At 32.3% G+C, this 22,122-nt stretch overlaps 1 protein-coding gene across 1 annotated transcript in view; it reads right to left on the reverse strand.

Annotated features, from left to right (window-relative positions):
• LOC140438447 (potassium voltage-gated channel subfamily KQT member 1-like) overlaps positions 1 to 22,122 on the reverse strand; it is a 249,514-nt gene that overhangs the window by 217,966 nt on the left and 9,426 nt on the right. The window contains exon 2 of the mRNA XM_072528125.1: positions 5,541 to 5,556. The gene's annotated coding sequence lies outside the window, so the exon portion shown is untranslated. The remainder of the gene's footprint in view (positions 1 to 5,540; positions 5,557 to 22,122) is intronic.

Genomic DNA, 22,122 nt, shown 5'->3' on the forward strand with positions numbered 1-22,122 from the left:
TCATTCCAACGTACATACTTACACAGGTATGCAATGTTATCTCCACATATGGAAAGGAATAAATACCTGTTGCTACAACAGATATTTGAGCCCGTTGGAGTAAAAAGTCGACGGAATTCCACGCTCTTGATGTATTGGCATTCAGCATAGAAAACGAAAGGATATTATAAACCTGTATGTATGTATGTATATATATATATATGTATGTATATATATATATATATATATATATATATATATATATATAAATAATTGCTGGTTAAAGACTATTTTTTATTACTCGAGCTTTCGAATGTGTTTACATTCTTCTTCAAGAGCTACAAGAAAAAGTTATCGATAAAGTGGAAACAAAAATAATGTAAAAAATAGCTCACCAGTTTAATCTAGATAGGTAATTAAAACTGTAATAATTTTGAAAAATAAAATAAAATTAAAAAATAAAAAAAAATTAATATAAAATTACTTAGATTGGGAATCTTCCGGCGTTCTGTGTTTCTGTGTTTTTGCTTATGTATTTAGTAGATTAATTTTTGATGTTTCTTCACAATAATAACATTTTAATGCTACAGATCTTTTAAAGATGAACTGATGATGTTCATTGAACAGTGGGCGAAACGTCTTCAATAAATAGATAAAGTAGCACAACTCTTGTCTTTTTTATCTCCAAATTGACCGAAAACATCCCATTTACTTACGAGTGCACTTATATATATATATATATATATATATATATATATATATATATATATAACTATTGTTGTTTGTTGTTGTTTTAACTATAGTTGAAACTATTAACAAAAAGACAGATACCAATAATTTAAGCAACCTATATTCATTATTGTTAACTTTGGATAAACACGAATCTACTAACACAGACAATTCATCATCAACAATATAAGTTTCATTATATATGAGATATACAGTACCTCTCCTACTTGTTCTAATATAAGTCTTTTTACCTTTTCTGTTTCAAGAAGTTCAGCGTCTATCAGGTATACTATTACCTTTACATTGTTATCATTAAGATCTAACGTTCTATCGTTTTAAGTTGGCAGTAACGAATTCACAACCAATTCTTTTGTTTCTGATAAGAATGTTTATAACCTAAATTTTATATTATGACATGTTCCGTAATTATTTTAACATAATTTTATTTGAGTGTTCTTGTATATGTGTTTTAAAGTGTTTTAAATATGTATTTGTTAAAGAACGTTTTTTTAAAAACAATTTTGGATAGTTTTCGCCATCATTTGTAGGGATCAAATGAGTTGCACATTTCATTTAATAAACATCACGACAACTAACCTCAATTAGTGTAAGATGCAAAATAATTCTTTTCTGTATTTTGTACTAATTTTGTTTATTGTAGCACCCTGATGATGCAAATAAAGATTTGCGAAAGCTTGGTTAACTAAAAAGAGTACTTCTTTGTCCTATCTTCCGCTGCACACCCAAATATTTGAGTTTTGTATATATATATATATATATATATATATATATATATATATATATATATATATATATCTACCTAGGCCAAATCCTGAGACTTGACAAAGAGAACCAAAGTGCGGAAATTACTAGAAGAGCAAGACTAGCATGGGCAGGATTTGGAAAACTTAGTTGGATACTTAAGAACCGCAAAATACCCCAATACTTGTGGAGCAAAGTGTTCAACCAATGCATTCTTCCGATTATGACATATGGATGTCAAACCTGGACCCTAACCAAGGCAAACATGAATAAACTAGCCACAACAGAAAGAATAATAAAAAGAGCAATGTTAGGTATACGATTGTCAGATTAAAAGAGGAACGGCTGGGTAAGATCCAAAACAAAAGTCGAGGACATTGCAACAAAAATTGCCAAAATTAAATGGAGCTTCGCGGGCCACACTGCTAGACAAAAAGATCAACGTTGGAATAATACAATACAACATTGGAGACCTTACGAAAGTAAACGACCAAGAGGAAGACCACAGATGAGATGGGTTGATGATATTAAAAGAATAGCCGGAAGATATTGGAAATATGTTGCTCAGGATAGAGACCGATGGAAGGAGTTGGGAGAGGCCTATGTCCAAACATGGACGACAGAAGGCTAAGAAGAAGAAGAGACCTGTTCTATTATCTAGTTTAGTTTAGTATTCTAGTTTATTAAGACAATATCATCAGCGACCTAATGTTGTCTAGACTGGTTCCGTTAATCTTGATTCCACTTTGAACCTCGTCTAATGCTTTACTGAATACAGGGTCACGACCTTGTCGCACTCCTCGTTGTATTCGTATATCTTCGAATGTTGCGTTTTCTATTTGAATTATTGCCTTTTGGTGCTAATATTGTTCTAAGATAATTCTGCTTTCTAATAAGTCTTGTTTGTCAATTCCAGTTGTCCTGAGAATTTCGATTATCTTTTGATGGTTAACGCACTCAAATTATTTTCGGTAATCAATAAAACATGCATATACATCTACATTCATGTCTCTGCATCGTTGTGTTAACATTTAAGGCAAAAATAGCTTCTCGAGCTCCCAATCCATTTTGAAATCCGAATTGAGTGTCACCCATCTGAAATTCACACTTTTTGTAAATTCGTGTATGAATGATTCTGAGAATTGCGAGAGATAATGAGGTACGACGCTTTCCACAGATGGAAGCACAAAAGACCCAAATAACAAATAGTAGAATAAAATCATAATACTAGAGAGAAAATCAACAATCACACCAGAGAGAAAACACTTCAAAAAACAATAACAACGCACAATGAAGATATTTCGTAGCTCATAACACTCGTGGACAATCGCAACGTACAGAGTGGACCCAGTTAATTTTAAGTAGATAATTAATTATATTAATATGCACTAATTCTGATTTTATGTTTCAGGCATCCTACAAAAAAAATCCAAAAAACAACAAAAAACGCCTTCGGCCACCAAAAAAATCAAAAAACTATCAACAAAAACCGGCACAAGCCACAAAAAAAATATTAACAAAAACCATTAAAAATCCGGACATGTAGGCCCAACCCCTTGAGCACCAAGTCGTCGAACTGAGCCTAGCTCAAAGCGGAGACTTGAGGTCCAAGTAAGCAACTTTAGTTCGCGGATAAGCCACATTAAGATAAAGGATTATAGCAACAATGCGCTGTCCTGAGTTTTGAATTCGGTTATGAAACCATGTTGGAGTTCTATTACCCAGGACCTCCACATGAAGAGCATTTGGCTGATAGTTGTGCCTCTATCGTGCATCAGAGTGCTATAGGGGGGAAAGGGATGGTCTGGAACATTGGAGCGCAGCGGAGTGACTCCTATTTTTACTCGAGTTAATACACCTCGCTCAAATGAATTGTTACACCCGAACGTAATTCTTAGGGGTAAACATTTCTCACAGGCTGGGTTTAATTAAATTGCTTGCTTGCTTGCTTGATTCTGAGAAAAGTTTCAAGGACATGAGACATCTTGCTTAATATTCGACAGTTATCGCAGTTTATTAGGCATTGGATTTTTTTTAATGTTAGCCAGTCTGATGGTGTTTTATCTGTATCATATATCTTATTACATAGAGCTGTTATTCAGTCAAGGCTTTTCTATCGTTGTCTGCAATTAATTAAGTATTTCGACATTGATATTGACTGGACCGGTGGCTTTTTCGTTTCTTCTGAGCTTTAACTGTATAAATAACTTCTACTTTTGATATTTTTGTATCTTTCTAATTTATTTGATTATCCGTGGATGGTGCATACAAAGGTATATCATCGTCAAAAAGTGTCTGAATGTATTTTTCCATCTCTTCAGTTTGCCTTCTGTACCTATAATTATCTCGTTATTATTATTTCTTAATATTCTTTCTTGTCTCTTTCTGTATCTACCTGTCATTTATTTCACTTTTCATCTTTCATCTTTCCTGAAGTTGTTCAATTTCTAGGCATTTGGTTGACATCCAGTTTTTTTAGCTTCTCTGCATTTTTTCCTAATGATTTTATCGACTCGTTTGTATTCTATTGGGTTTGTTTTATGTTTTCGTATATTTTCATTAGGTTCATAATCTCTTACGTTAGCCATTCTTGTATTCTGTTGTTTTTCGTGAAACCAATGTCGTCTTTTTGTAGCTTTGGTATTTTTGTTTTTAGAGCAGTCCATGTTACTTTAACGTCTGTGTGTATTAAGTTCTTTAGCGTTTCTATTTCTTTCTCAACCTTGATATTTATTTCATTTTTCTTTTCAGAGTTCTTCAGTTGTGAGATGTTTATTATTCTTGACACATGAAAAAAGCATGAATAAAAGCAAATAAACCTTATTTATAACAGGATTAAATAAACGTTTCATAAGGCTATCTCATCCAGACTACCTACAGGAAGACCTTGTATTATTAAAGAATATTTTGATTGAACTCTTATCCTTCAGCTTTGCTACACAGGATGCTTTTTTACCCAAATACACTGAGCAAATATTTTTGCAGGTGGAGACTACAACAAATGCTTCCAAAAGCGAGGTTAGTTGCTTTCACCTGAACAATAACCACGATGAGGAGATTTTTTTTGAGCTAATAAATCAACTTCCACTCTTGGCTCTTAGTGTTAAGGCACATTCCGCCTCCACATATACCATAAGTTAAAGCACTTGTACGTGAATATAAAAAGTTCATAAACAATGAAAATATGCCAATTCATCAAGACACTAAGAATATCAAATGTACCTGACCTTGTTTTAGAAAACCACCAATAAAAACCACAAGAATTATTTAAAGGATATCAATATAACGATTGCCTAATCGAGCGTAATGCTTGGCATAATAACAACATTCCCTGGATTACCCATAACCTACCAGAATTTAATTTTTCACGGAAAATATGGTACACCCTAAATAAAATCCGAAGCCGACATGGAAAACGTGCAGACATGTTATATTAAAATTGGCAAAGCGGCCGTCCTCTTAACATAACTGTGAGGAAACCCAAACCACCCCCAAACCATCGACTACATTATTGAAGAATGTCCACAAGATCTTATAATGTTAGCCCCGATGAGTTCTTTTTTGCTACTTCAGAGTTAATAATATCTATTAATTCACTTAATATTTATAACTAATTAAAATTTTATTATATTTAAATTATTAGTATTATAAATATGTTCTAAATTTGTTGGAATTGTCATACGATAAGTAATAACTGAAATATCATCTCTAATAAATAGGCAATTTGGACAGAGCATCATGCTTATTCGGGAAAAATGTTTAAAAACTAACTAGGTAACGAATATCTCGCATAGAAACAAGATAGATGAAGGGTATAGATAAAAGATCTGTCCTAATAGAAAAATATCTACGAGGCCAATTAACCTCTTTGAACCTACAATTATGAACTAGCCCATTTATATAATAAATTTATTATTTCACCGATAAATTTCACATAATGTACCATAAGGTGTTGCTACTGGATTATTGAAAAACCTAATAACCTTTTTCTCGTGCACTTTTCAACTATTGAAGTTCATCTAATTTTGTTCACGACCTCATATGCAATTTGATTAAAAAATTCAGCTTACCGTTATCTTTGAACACCTGAAAAAAAATAAAATTTTATTACTGAGATGTTCAAATTTTTAAACCGAAATAAAATATAAAGCGTTGATAGTGTTATACCGTGTGTCGTTTATATTGTGTTCCTATAATACTTATAACAGTAAAGTTAATGCGCATTCACAATAGAAGTGTTTTTAACAGTTAAAAAGATGTGATTAAAAACACTTGCATTTTGTATATTTTTTAAATTCTGCAAAAGTCAAAGGATTTCCTAGTTAAAAAATCTTTGTACGACGCTCAACACAACAACCACAAATCTTTTCAGAGCAGCAGTTTGCAAAATACAGATTGCCATGATACTCGCCAATATCCGAAGAAGCATAGGCACTAGAAGAAGAAAAGAGAACAGAAAAATAATAAGTATGAGCTCCACATTTATAATTTCTAGATCCTATTTCTTAAGTAGATCAGTCTTTTTTGTTTATCTTATCTTCTTGACAATATCTCTCCACATTTATAATAGAATACACTCTTTCTTCTTGTTTAGTGCTTACTTATATCGATCGATTATGTCGTCATAATGAATAAAATGGCGTTTATGTGAGTTAATAAATGATTTAGAGGATAGATTTTGCAACTGTGCCATTCCATCGATAACAATTATTCCGGTAATTGTTATCGATGGAATAAATTAGACTTCTTAGTAGATGCAAGTAAATGCAATTTGATTTGGCAAAATCGACGTATTTTTAACTTTTAGCCATTACTAAAGTTCCTTGAAAATAACTTGCGTAAATTATAAGTTTATTAATATTAACAATTACTAATATTAACTATATTTAGCTTCCTTATTAAAATATTCATTTTATATTATGACATTGGAGCACAAATTTTTTGCCAACTCTCCTTTTAGTTTAAATATTTTTGTGGAACCCAAAAAAAATTTTAATTTAGAAAAAAATAATTAAGCGAGTTTTAACCAAAAAACTATTTTTGGCGTTTTAAGGAATTTTGAGGTTATGTGTTAATATTTTAGGCTAAAATTTGGTGAATCTTCATCTGTTGTGATGCCAAACATTCCCCAAAATTTGGGGTCAAGTTTCCACTGGGACAATTTTGACATTCGTATTCGGTTATACCCTTTATATTTTTGGGACACCGTGATCATACTTTGACAACTACTATTAAAGTAGTTAGTAATTATTGATATTTTTTATATTATGGAAACTGTTTTTTTGTTTTAGAAACTATCGATTATAAACCGGTAATACTGTTGTAGCCAACTACAATTCATCCTTTTATACTTTCCGTGTTACTTTTGCCATTGATTCGGATATAATTTTTATAAATTAGTATTACATTTAGTAGCTATCTACATATACATTAAATAAACATGCAATAAAGATTACGCAAAATTTCTTGAATAGGTTTTAAAAATATTACAAATGTTATTATTTTCAAAAATTTTAACAATTAATACAAACAGACCCTTATTATTTTGCGAATCCATAATTAGATGTAAAAACATATTAAAAATTCTAGAATGAATTTCTGTTCTAAATTAGAACGTTCGCTAAGAATAAAGCGTCATAATGAATGAACGCCTTATAAAAACAAAAAGCCCAGGCTGCCGTGCTTCTAATTATTTCTAAGGTATATATAATTCTGCTTTTCAAAGAAAAACACCACTTCAGAAAGTGGATTATTTCAGAGCTTAGAATAAAAGAGAAAAAGGAAATTTTCATTTCTTACATGGGCCCATATGAATGGAAAATATATATATATATATATATATATATATATATATATATATATATATATATATATATATATATATATATATATATTCAAATAAAAATATAAAAAAGCAGGACATTGGATATCCAAGCTTGAAAAACGTTAGGAGTCCCGGAACTGGATACATTTGTCGCAAATGCAATGAAGGTGATCTAAACAATAAAAATTTTGGCATTGATCGCACGTTTGTTTCGTTTTCCGGTCAGATTTTCTGGAACACTTTTGACACCGTCCACGTCCCGTACGTTGCTTTTTCTTTGGAGCTTGGTCACTTTCCCCCAAAACTATTTTGGATCGTAAATGTTTCGTGGATTACTTTTTCGTTCTTCCATAATTGGCGTAACTACTGCTAATCCCAGATCTTCCAAGAATATACGACGTCTCTTTGAATAGTCACTAGTGTTTATTCTGTAAATTACCTGGCTGTTGATTCCAGCTGTGTCTATTAGTAAAAAAAATATGCTTAGTGGCCACCTTCTACAATTACGAGCTACACTGTAACTTCCTGTCAACTCATCCACCGTATCAACTCCTTTTGTAAGTTAAAGAAACTTATTATTTCTGGTAAAAGTTTCTCGCCAGTAGATTTATCTATTTCATCATCGTGATGAAGTGATGATAGTAAAATCACTGTGGTTGTCTGTTCTTAACCTGTATAAATTCTGGGGGAATCTCTCGCTTGTTTTTCCTCAGAGTTCCTACTAAAGTTAAACTATGTATGTCGTTCACGCAAAATTTTTACAAGTTCGTAAGAGGTATACCAATTATCGAAATTATCGAAATTACGGAAAGTGATATTTCGATTTTTACCACAAATTGGTACTATCAGTCTTTGGACAATATCAATAGGTTTATTGCTTATTTGGTACCACCCACCTGGCTGGATCCCTGCATAAATTTTCATATTGAAAACATAAACAGTACGGGAGTCTACTATGGCCTGAATTTTGATTCCGTATTTCGCGGGCTTGTTCGGAATATGCTGCCGAAATAAGCAACGCCCACGAAAAGGCTCTAATGTCAATAGTTAAGTACTCTCCTGGTGAGTAAGCTTGTTGACAATTTGCGACAAATTTTTCAAAAACTGCCCTAATACTAGCCAATTTATCAGACTGTTGCCTTTCTTGTCGATTGTCTATAATACATTATCAACACGTAAGAACTGCAATAAAAATGTTAATCTATTGAGTGCCATCACTGAACCAAATATATTGGTTCTTCTACCATTTGTTCGCCAAAGGTCTTTTAAATTACGATGATCATTTCTATATACACCCACTAGGTAGAGGAGGCCAAATAATGCCTTTATTTAAACAATATTGGTCCTGCTACAATATGCTTTATTTTTGTAGGCTAACGATTTTTATCTATCAATAGATTGGTACAGACGATATAGTTTTAGGACTCTTTGTATATATGTAAATATTGTAAGTAGAGATGACAATACTTAATTGATTAAAATTTCTTTTTTGCGAAAAGAGAGATGAGGTAATAGTAAGTATTAATAGTTGCTTAAGGTTGATCTTCACCCTCGATTAATTTGTTTCTGATCCTAAAGATGGCTCTACTGCGGCATGCTGCTGTGGTAAATTTTTTAACTTAATTGTAGATTACTACATGATGACTCATGTCATGTAATATTTTCAAACCTTAACATAAATTGCAGTTTTCTATCATTATATCCATTGACTGAGTTGCCAAGTTATGTAAACAGTAATTTTATTATAACTTATATACTTACTAGTAGACCAAGTAAGCAAAGATATCTGTAGTAACATCTTTATATATAATACTTTACTGCTCTGTTGTGTCAGTCGGAATATAATATACAAAATAAACATTTATAATTATAATTCTCTAAACAATTTTATCGACAAAGAAATTATGTAGGTACTTGCGGCTATATCTGTGAATATCGTATTACCATTAAATTCGTACATCATAATATATTACATTTTTGTTGATAGTTAAAAATTAAATGATCTGATATTATGTAACATTTTAGTGGGAAATAACAATAATGTTATGGGAACATGTATTCCTTTTGGTCTGTTTATTATTATCTGTTACTCTCTCAGTCTTTATGAATTAATAAATTTTACTAAGTCTTCCTCTTCGTTATATTTCTATTTCTTATTTCATGCTTCATTAGTCTTTTATATTCTGCTTGTTCCGGCTTTATTGGTCTGTTTATTCTTATAATTTTTCTTTTAATAATACTTACTTTTTCTTCATCTCTTTTCGTAAGACACATTACTTCCGCTCCGTATGCTATCATCGGTCTAATTGCTGCTCTATATATTTTTGTCTTTGTTTTTTTTTTGGCTGTTTTTTTTTATTTTTAAGTAATGGGTTATATGCAGGAGTGTAATAGATGCACAGTGGAGAGAAACAGAATGTATAAAGAAATAGGAATGAACCCTGTGACTGTAAGAGAGATGATCGTCAAGATGACGGGAAGTACGGAGGGATGGAATAGTGTTCACAATTACATCCGAGCAGTCATTAAAAAGAAAAAAGAAGAAGAGAAACACCAACCGAGCCAACGATAGAGATAAGATCTAATTACTATTTGCATGGGAATAAGCCGCAATTGAAGGTTAAAATAAGTTTATTGACGTTTGAATTTTGGATCTTTAATCTTGCACTGATAACTTTTTTATACTCCAGCAATTAATAGAAAAAAGAATAGTATTTGGTATCAAAGTACATCTAGCCTTTATCGATCTAGAAAGGCGTATGATACAGTTTCAAGACTTAAATTGTGGCAAGCTTTACAACAACTCGACATTAGTCCATACCTTTTAGGGATAATCAGAAGTATACAGGGATAACACTACTTACCTAAAAATCGGAAATAGACTATCAGAGCCAATAAAAGTAACTAAAGTACTAAAACAAGGATGCAATATGTCACCTTTACTGTTTAATTCATATATTGAGGCAGCCCTCCAAAATTGGAAAAACCACTGCCAGGGAATGGGAATTTCCATAGGAAATAACGTACTGTTCTTTCTGAACTTTGAGGATGACTTAGCTCAAGATTCTTATGATCTAGAATTTATGATAAAGCGTCTATATAGAGAATTTGATAATATTTATTGTCTCAAAAATATTTACTGTTTTCTTATTAGATCGGTTTTGGAATATGGTAGCGATATTTGGTCTCCTCATTATAAATGCTACAAAGATCTATTAGAAAGAGTACAGAAAAAATTCTTAAGATTTATTGCTTTTAAATTGAGAATACCTGTAAATGAAATTGAATACATTGTTTTGCAATCTTTACTTAAATTTCCTACTCTTGAAGAAATGCGAATATTGCTAGATGTAGCATTTATATATAAATTAATACGAGAAGGTATTGATGCTATTGCTCTTTTGGAAAAGGTTTACTTCCGTACTCCCTATAGAGATACCAGATTCCAAGATTTATTTTATTTAGAATGTCATAATCGAACTTATACTGTTATAAACCCTTACAGAGAATCTGTAAAAATGCAAATAAATATAATAGTAATGATTTTGTCATTTATCACTAAGTACTATTAAAAATAAGATCGAAAATACCTTTTTATGTACTCACATTGTGTTTTAATAGTTTAAGATAAATTTAAGTTGATTTGTAAAAAAATGGCAAGTCCGTAAATAAACATTACAAAAATAGGACACGAACTTGGTGACAAAAATTAAATAGCCTTATACGTAAAAAGGCTACCTATGGGCTTATAGAGTGACAGTGAAGACCCAGGCAAATAAAAAGAGATAGAGGCAAGCTCCAAAATCTCTATGAAATACGAACTGCCACAAAACCATGCATACGTAAAGCATTAGGCAGATGAAAGAACTTGGCTAATACCTATGTTTAGGGTAGATAAATAAGCAGAACAAGTGGAAAAGTGAACAGTGAGAAAGAAGAACAGAAAAATAATTACTTTGTGTATTTATTTATGAATATAATAAGTTATTTAACTTAAAAAATTAATAAATGGCGGAGGCGCCAATTAATATAGAAGTGAAGCCGTGAAAGAATTTGTTCTATTAACCCTCCATCACTCGCACCGTTAGAAAAAATCTAACATTTTTAAATATTTGCATCATTTTCGAAATATTGCTTCTTTTGGTTTCTGCAACCAGGAATACTCCTATGAAGAGTCGTATAATGTTAAATAATGGCGGGAGTACCTATTATCTTATAGCCGACAGCAGTTGTTGTTAGTTCAAATCTAACACGCGAGCGATCGCGTTCGTCGGAGCGTTAGAAAAATCTAACTACGCGAGTGTTGGCGTGTGTTGATTTTTAGAGAGATCACTTAAGAAAAGTTATAATATTATCATAAAAGGTAAGATTTTTAGTGAAATACCTATAGATTATTGAACATCCGTTATTATAAGCGATATTTTGGTTTATTGCAGGTAAATATGGACAAGAAAATGGAAAACCAGTTACTAAAATGGTATAGAGATAGACAGCTATGTGAAACCACTACATTCTTATAAGGACTTAAGTGATGTTCGTTCTGAATACAGTATCCACAGTACAGATTCTCAGCAGTCAACACAAGATCTACCCAGTGATCCTGAAGATGTCATGGAAGAAAGCGGCCAAGATGATGGTTATCCAAGGATTTATGGCAAAGATAAAACAACATGGTTAAAACATAAGAAACACACTCCCAAAAGTAACAGCTTGTAGCTTGTAACATTGTTACGGACTTACCTGGGGTAAAAGCAAAAGCAAAAGGCGCCAAAACCATATTAGAATGTTGTAAATTGTTTTTCTCGGATGTTATGATCCATAATATTGTAAAATATACAAATCAACAACTGGATATGATGAGAGTATTTTATACTCACCCTAGAGATTATCCTGCTGTTGACTACGAGATAATGCAAGCATTTATCGGACTTTTGTTCCTTGCTGGGGTAAAGAGAGCGCAACATTTAAATACTGATGAACTCTCGAAATAAGACGGTACAGCTCCAGATATTTTTGCAGCTACTATGTCCAAGAAAAGATTTCACCAAATAATTTAAGCTGTAAGATTTGACGACACCACTAAGAGGCAAGAAAATTCGGTGGTTGATAATCTTGCACCTATTCCAGAAATATATGAATTATTTGTCACTAACTGTTTATTTGCATATACTCCTGTATTCTATTTGACCATAGATGAAATGTTGGAAGCGTTCCGTGGTCGATGCAAATTTAGGCAGTATATAGTCAATAAGCCAGCAAAATACGGAATCAAGATTTATGCCTTTGTGGACGCTAGAACATTTTTCACGCAAAATCTCGAAATTTACCCCGGCAAACAACCTGAAGGATCATATCAACTACTCAACGATGAATCTAGTATAGTAAAAAGACTTATACGACACTTATATATATAAGTGGAACCGGTCGAAATGTAACTACGGATAATTACTTTTCCTCTGTACCCTTAGCCAACCGTTTATTGAACGATCATTTCTTGACAACAATAGGTACTTTGTGTAAAAACAATAAACAAATTCTCCCAGAGTTGACAAACGTAAAAGGAAGACATTTATGAAGTAGTATGTTTGCATATGGTGACGATGGAAACGAGTATGTACTTGTATCATATATGCCAAAAAGAAAACAAAAATGTGCTACTACTTTCAACACTACACAGCGATTGATGAAAACACTAAAGAGCATACCATAAAGATAGAGATTATTACTGATTACAACCTCACAAAAGGCAAATTGGATGTTGTTGATAAAATGAAGTCAGAATATTCGGTGACTTGATTTAGCAATCGCTGGCCGTTTACTGGTTTTTGCAGCCTACCAAATATTTCAACTATAAACAACCAAATAATTTACAACAATAACACTAATATTGTAAGATCACCAAGAAGCTACATTGTAAAGCTTGGTAAGCAACTTTTAATGTCTAATCTTCAACGACGTTCCAATATCCCAAATCTGCCTTTTTGAGTGAGACTCGGGATCCAAAATATAACCGGAGAAAAGCCATCAGTTTATCAAGGGGCAACTCCAACTATAAAATTAAGGTGTTATTTTTGCCCTGTACGAAAGAACAGGTTTACCCAACATTATTGTACTAACTGTAATAAATTTTACTTGCCACCACTGCCTAGAAGAGAAATAAATCTAATTTTATGCGTAATGGAATTTCTTTTAGAATAAATCCTCTTATTTGTTTAGTTCTAGGGTAGTATGTATATTTTTTTAGTTTACCTAGTAGTTTTTTTTGCAGTTTTGTTTTAAAAAAATATAAGTTTATTATTTTTTGTGAGTTAATATCCAATAAACTTAAACAATAAGTACTAATGACTCATTTATTTAACCTATACCCATATGTTGGATAAAATCTAACACACGAGTAATGGTAAATCTAACACACGAGTAATTTTTTGAGGTACGAGTGATGAAGGGTTAAAAAAACAAACAGTGCTTGGCTCCATCAATTTTTATTTAAACATAAACATATTTTGTAGACATAATTATTCTCAAATTTCAACCCTCAAAGCTGAGGTCACCTTCATCTCTAAAATCTTAAATAGAAGGTGGATATCGTGTGATATATTATACATATCATGTTGAAGGTTATCTATTTTTCTTATTTGGGGTAGCTGGAATGTTTATTTTGGATAGTTTTCAAGTATTAATTTAAAGATTCAGATTTCTTATGTCTGTGTGTTTCGTTTGTGGCCCAGACTTTAAACCAACTAAAGAAACATTGCTTACAATATTCTTTAACACTGTGAAGCATTTTGGATCTATTATTATTACATTCATGTACAATGCATTGCAACAAGTTTTGTAATGATTCTGGATATAGTGCATAATTTATGTTTAACATATCTACAAATAACTCTCAACGAAGGCAAACCTTAGAATGTGTAAACGACTGAATGGTTTCCCTCTTTCTGACTTCTTTTTGAAATGTGTCAAATTACCTGGCACACTATTTATGTGGTATATACAACATTTAGCAGATCAGTTATAGATTATATATGTATATATATATATATATATATATATATATATATATATCCACTTACAGGGTGTTTTATTAAGAATTGTCCCTATAGTAACTGGAGAACCTTAGCACAAAATACGAAGATATTATCTTAAATACTTAAGGGCATAGGCGCAAAATGTCACTTGCCAAAATGTTCAATGTGTTAAATATATAAATTTTTTCTAATCCTAAGAAAACTAATAACTATTTTCGAAAAGTTAAACGCAGAATGAAAGATTACGGTATAATTGGGGGCAGAAAGTCCCTGAAAAGTAAAACGTGAAAAGAAAAGAGAAAATTTGGTGTGACTTTTAATTTCAAATATATTAATAAAAATTCAGTTTCTGCCCTTGTTATAATGCAAAAATACTTATTAGTTTTCTCAGGATTTGAAAAAAAATAATACAATTAAAATGGTATTGAACATTTTGACAGGCGATATTTTGTGCCTATTCCCTTAAATAAAATATTTCTCTATTACCGAGATAGGGAGTATTTTATTACAAATATTCTAAAAATGATTTAAGCCCATTGTTTTAATACTTTCCAATATTTTTTGTTTAATAGATACTTTTTTCCCACCTCAACCTCTCCACTACCCCTCTCACCCTTCTCCCCCCCCTCAAAATTTACCTTACCATTGTAATAATCATTTCGGTATGTTTTTTGATTCTTCGTTACCTACAGTATTGTAGGCATGTGAGAGGCTGCTTTTTATTTTACGCGAAATTTTACAAAGAGTTGAAGCTAATCCATCAACGGTGTTAAGAGTTTGGAGGAAGTGGTTCAATGATGAGACTTATCGGAGTCGTAGAAGGTCATGACGTCCTAGAATATTGCAAGGCCCTGATTGGCGCCTTCTTAGATTTCTTGCTCTCAGAAATAGACGGCTCAGTGTCTCTTAAGTAAGACATGATTTAGTTGCTGCTACAGGAAAGTAATCACAAAAAAACAGTTAATCAAAAAGCACTTGAAATTTAACTAAGAGCTTACCATCCACTGTTGGTGTTATCTTTGATACTACAGCATAACGCTCAGGGCTTAGAATGGTGCAGAACTCAGTAAAACTGGAATCGCCAATGGAGTTTTTTTTATTTCACTAATAAATCTATCAATTAAGCAATATGGTATGGGCTGCTATATGTTTGAAAAACAGATCACCTCTAGTTCTTACTAACAGCACTCTGACAGATCAATGATATATTGGTGAAGTACTGCAACCGGTTTTACATCCCTATTTTCAAACCATTTCAAATGAAATCTTTCAACAGTATAACTCAAGATCTAATAGTGCCCGTGAAACCATATAATTCATAAAAGAAGACTTTGGGGTAGCCATCAAGATCAGATGATTCGTCACCAATCGAATATGTGTAGGATATGGTAGATCAAAACCTAAATCAATTTAACATATATTTAGAAGTGAAATTACATGCAATTACATTGTATTTGATAAAAATTGGAACTACATACTGCTTATTTTGTACAGATTTTTATGTCTTAAACATAATAAAAAATGTATAATACAAAAATTCTTAAAAATAATTAAATCTACCATCGGCTATGATCCCAGTTACTCCTTGGATCAAAATAATGGTAGGGTACAAGTCTAAAAACCAATCATTGGCTTCGTTAAGTCCTGCTCAGTTATTGGGAAGATCTTCTGGAAGGGATCCCGAATTGGATACTATGCCACCTAGACCTGTACCCTACCCTTATTTTGATTCAAGGAGTAACTGAGAATTTTTGTATTATACATTTCTTATTATGTTTAAGACATAAAAATCTGTACAAAATAAGCAGTATGTAGTTCCAATTTTTATCTGGTACAATGTAATTACATGTAATTTCACTTCTAAATCAATTGCCATGTTTCAGCAAACTTAGAAGACTTATGGCATGCCACAAGAAGAATCTGGATGAGTATTCCACAATATAACATTTACCAGTAAATTCGATCAAAGCCCCATAAAGTAACTAATTGTGTAGAAAATTAATAAGGAGCCACTCGTTATCAATTTTAAAAAATTAATTCGTAAAATGGTATAAAATTTTTATTAAAAGTTTAAAATAAGCAATAAAATGTATTAAAGCAAAACTTTAAAATAATTAACTGCAATATTATTCATTTCGTAATTCTAACAGTGGCTATACAGGGTGAGTCATGAGGAACTTTACATACTTCTACCATATGTAGAGTCCCTCAGAGAGCATATCATGTGGCCACTAAAAAATGTCAACTCCTCTTCTTTATTAACTAACAGGGTGATTTGTGTAATTGACCATTTATTTCATTTTACTGTAGTGTTTATACGGCTCATTTGATTTTTTTAATTTTTGCATGATACAGTACACTACTATCAAGCATTCGACTGGTATTAGCTAAACTAAAAAATTCCAGGACTGGCTTTGGAAAAATTAATTTAGGGCTTCGTATTAAATATTACACCCTGTATATATTTTTTTTTAAAATGCAATATTAACATCTTTACTGTCACTTTGTATTATCTCTACGATAGAATCAATTGTTTTTCAATTTTAAATTTTTCCTCATAGATCGTATTGGGGCATTATTTTCGATAAATAATAAATTAAATTGAATAAACAGTCAAACCTCTTGTATGTGTTAGTTTTTGTTGATTGTAAATGATTAAAATTTTATGTCAAATAATAATACATTGCATCAACTGTACTAAATATAAATAAATCTAAAAAAGTTTAAAATGAAGGTTGGCGTTGACCGTTTGACGTTTCTTGATATTTTATACCCATTGTCATTATTGTCATTATCAATTGTTATTTATGTGTACAAGAATACATATTTCTTTTGTCATATCTACATTAAGTACATTGTATTAGTTTTGGTAGAGCTTTTGTTACTTTCGTTCAAAATGCCACATCAGTTTTCGACCACAGAATATGCAGACATAATATTTGTTTATGGATTCTGTAATGGGAATGGTAGGGCTGCTAGTAGAGAATATCGCAGGAGATTTTCTAATCGTCGAACTCCCAGTCATCCAACATTTGGGTCAGTTTTTAATTATTTGCGAGAAAATGGCACTTTTCCTAGTGGAACAACAGAGCGACAGGTAGATGAAGCGCAGGAAGATGACATTATGGACGCCGTTACTATGAACCCTACAATAAGCACTAGACAAGTAAGTCGAGAACTCAATGTTACTCAATCAAAAGTAAGTAGAGTCTTACAAAAAATAATCTATACCCATATCACATTCAAATGATTCAGCGAAATTCATGCTGGAGATGAGATCGATAGGTTGGAATTTTGTAGATGGATTAACAATAATCGACCAACGCTATACAGGACACTATTTACACATGAAGCCCAATTTACCAGAGACGGGATAAATAATTCACGAAATTCACATGTGTGGGCAGAAGAAAATCCCCATGCTATTCGAGAACGTCGTTCTCAGTTAAGGTTTTCGGTTAACGTGTGGATTGGTGTCATAAATAACCAATTAGTAGGTCCTCACTTTTTTGATGGTCCTTTAACAGGGCAGGTCTATTTGAACTTTCTACAAAATATTTTGCCGAATTTGCTTGCCAACGCGAACGTTGCTATTAGAGGGATGTATTTTCAGCATGATGGGGCACCCCTACACTTTTTACTGGCAGTGAGACAACATCTCAATAATGTTTATGGCAACAGGTGGATAGGACGTGCAGGTCCTATTTCGTGGCCTTCAAGATCCCCTGATTTCAATCCCGTTGATTACCATATTTGGGGACGATTGAAGCAACTAGTTTACGCAGTGAATATTAATAACCGACAACAATTAATTGATAGAATTATACATTGTTGTAATACTATTAGAAACGATCCCCAGAGTATCCGTAATTCAATACGTCAATTAACAATTCGGCAACAAAAATGTGTACAGGCTGCAGGGTTCCATTTCGAAAATCTATTTTGAATTATTTTTATTTTGTTACCATTATTCAGTTCTAATTTTTTGGGTTTATCATAACTATGTACATATTTTTAGTTTTTTTTTTTAAATTGTTCTTTGTTATTGTTAGTAGTTACTGTTTTTTGTTGTGAAGTGACTCAGTTTATCATTTCAATTAAAATGTTTGAAATTTATAACATTTGTTTAAATTAATTACCTTATAATTTGATACTTCATTATGGTTGTTCTATTTTTGGTAAGATTTGATCGTTCACTAAAAATTTAATAAAAGTGCAACAACATTGTCGCATATGTCGTTTTCATTGGCTATTTATGTACATAGTTTGAAAATCACTTATTGCATTTTAAAAAATATATATACAGGGTGTAATATTTAATACGAATCCCTAAATTAATTTTTCCAAAGCCAGTCCTGGAATTTTTTAGTTTAGCTAAAACCAGTCGAATGCTTGATAGTAGTGTACTGTATCATGCAAAAATTAAAAAAATCAAATGAGCCATATAAACACTACAGTAAAATGAAATAAATGGTCAATTACACAAATCAACCTGTTAATTAATAAAGAAGAGGAGTTGACATTTTTTAGTGGCCACATGATATGCTCCCTGAGGGACTCTACATATGGTAGAAGTATGTAAAGTTCTTCATGACTCACCCTGTATATGTTTGACTTAAACGTTTTGATTTAACTAGCATAAACTGAACGTGCAAACAACCAGCGGACCGAGTATATTAGTGTATATCACTCGTATATACTACATATTATACGGGTTGTTTCAACGTCCTTAATTGAATTTAGTATCGACGTGAATGTTTGATCAGCTAACAAAACGCACTAATCTTCTTTAACGATAGGTAAAACACAATAAAATGGCTGGAATCGATTGGAAATTACACGATGAAATGAAAGGATTAGTGAACCTGCCAGATAGCCGACTAAAGCTGAAAGCGCCTGCAGTTCATTGAGTTTCTACGTTTGGAGCGACATAGTAGCGTCAATATCATTAGTTTTAATTTAAACCTAGATGGGAGATTTAAATTTTAATTAATAGGCCTTAATGTTAATTGAAACACTAATGATATATATATATATATATATATATATATATATATATATATTACAAAAGTGGAGCTGCTTAAATACGCTGGCAATAAAAGATGGAAAATCTTAGCAGGCATATTTACGAACTACCCAAGATCGAGATGCATACCAGACCACTGAAACACAGCAAACATAATTCTCATTCATAAGAATGAGTGTGGACCTGATAATATTCCATCCTTTTTGGTTAAGGATTGCATAGGTGTCTTAACTGTGCCACTATTAAAAATTTTTAATTTATGTCTTCTTAACAAGGAATATCCGTGTCTCTGGAAGGAGTCAAAAGTTTGCCCAATATTCAAAACTGATGAAAAGGGTCAGGTAGAAAACTACAGACCAATTTCCATTATTTGCAATCTATCGAAAGTCTTTGAAATAGTTTTGTATAATCGTATTTACTCATGCACTCCTAATCAGCTGTCTCAATATCAACATGGTTTTGTCTTCAATCGGTCCACTGTGACAAACTTATTAATTTTCACACAATATATCTCAGCGGTCCTACATAATAGAATTCAAGTTGACGTCATATATACTGACTTTACGAAGGCGTTCGACAGAATTCACCACGGCGTATTACTTTCTAAATTGTGTCTCTTTGGTCTTTCTGAGGATGCCGTGACTTTTATGAGGTCTTACTTGTCAAATAGAACGCAGTTTGTTGCTTATAATGGTTACAAATCGGAAAAGTACCTAGCTTATTCAGGAGTTCCACAAGGTTCTAATCTAGGTCCATTATTGTTCTTTTTATTTATTAACAATCTATGTGAATCAATTTCTGCGCCATGTTTATGTTATGCCGATGATTTAAAGATTTATTCATTGATAAGCGACCTTAATGATTGTCATTTTCTGCAGAGTGAACTGAATCGTGTACATGAATGGTGTAATGCAAATCATTTGAATCTTAATGCCAATAAGTGTAAAGTAGTTAGTTATTCTCGGAAACAGTCTAATATATACCATCCTTATATTATCGACGGCAATGAACTTGAACGTTTGAACAAAATTAAAGACCTTGGAGTTACATTTGATTATAAACTCACCTTTGTAGAAATAGTCGAAATCTCACTAATACTAAGGCAATTAAATTACTTTATTACACTTTTGTATGCTGGAAACTGGAATATGCCCCTGTCATTTGGTCACCTTTTTATGATGTACATATCCAAGTTATAGAGCAGATGCAGCGTAAATTTTCAAAATTTTTGCCTTTCAAAATTAACGGCATATATCCCAAGAGGGGCATCAGCAATAATAGTGAGTTGTGTAGCGGTTTGGACGTAGTATCATAAGAATCCAGACGAATTAATGCCACCCTAATATCCCTGTACAAGCTACTACATAATCTCATTGACTGCCCTGATATTCTTCGACAAATAAATTTTAACGTTCCATATTATCCAGTGAGAAATTCGATTACGTTCAGAAATACACAAGCTAGAACTAATCTTATGTTAAATTCTCCTCTATTTCTCATGTGCAACTATTATAATTCCTTAAGTGCTTACTGCGATATATTTCACTGCAGTTTAAAGCAGCTTACTAGGATGGCTGAGATCTACCTAGGTGATCGAGTAGTTTCTTTATGTTAAGGTAAAATACTCGAAAAATGTGTTATTTAGTTAGTACCTAAGAATTATTAATATTTCATTTAACTTTAGTATTGTATTTTGTCCATTATCCATTATCCAGGTATATGCCCCTACAGCTGACAAACCGGTCGAGATAAGTGAAGCATTTTATAACGAACTATCGAACACCTTAAAAGGCCTCCCCAGAAAGGATTTAACTTTGATTATGGGTTATCTAAATGCCAAAATTGGTAGGGGACAATCGGGAGAATTCATAGGACAATTTGGACTTGGAGAAAGAAATGAGCGAGGAGACCGACTGGGTGAATTTCTAGCAGAAGAAGAGTTTGGTATTACTAACACTTACTTCAAACTCCCACACAGAAGATTATATACATAGAAATCACCACAAGATACTCCAGGCCGCATAGTGAGAAATCAAATAGATTACATTCTGATTAATAAGATTCCGGAACAGCATAACATCAGTCAAGACATACCCAGGAGCTGATATCAAATCAGACCATAACCCACTGATTGGCAAAATTAGGCTCAGGCTAAAGAAGGTTAGACGTAGTGTCAATCCAAAATTCAACATCAAGCTATTAAAAGATCAACACACGGAACATAGTGTAAAGCGGTATATACAGAACAATTTGAATACCGTTATTCAATCGGATGTAATGGACCAGAAGCTAGAAATGTTACATACAGTTTCAAAAGACATACGAGAGAAATTTCTCAAACCACCAAAAATAAAGAAGAAATCGTGGATGACAAATGAGATTCTAGATATGATGGAAGAGAGGCGAAAGTTCAAAGATCAAGACATGTCATTATACAAAAGAATCGATAAAAAGATCAAAAAAGCTATTAGAATAGCTAAAGATACACGTCTAAGAAAACAGTGTGCGGAAATACAGCAATTGCATCATAAACACGATTCATTTAATATGCACAAAAAAGTTAAAGAAGCCGCAGGCTTATACAAACCTAGAAGAGTTGGGTGTTTGGCAGATATCCAAGGCAAACCACTGTTAACTGTGGAAGAAAAACTAGACACTTGGAAGAATTATGTGGATGTAACTTTTGGAGATGAAAGGCAGATTACCATTGAAGACACTGAGTGCCAAACAGGACCCCCGATTACCATTGAAGAAGTCACGTCAGCTATTAA

This window comes from Diabrotica undecimpunctata, chromosome 4 (genome assembly GCF_040954645.1).
Source record: "Diabrotica undecimpunctata isolate CICGRU chromosome 4, icDiaUnde3, whole genome shotgun sequence".
Classification (NCBI taxonomy): domain Eukaryota; kingdom Metazoa; phylum Arthropoda; class Insecta; order Coleoptera; family Chrysomelidae; genus Diabrotica; species Diabrotica undecimpunctata.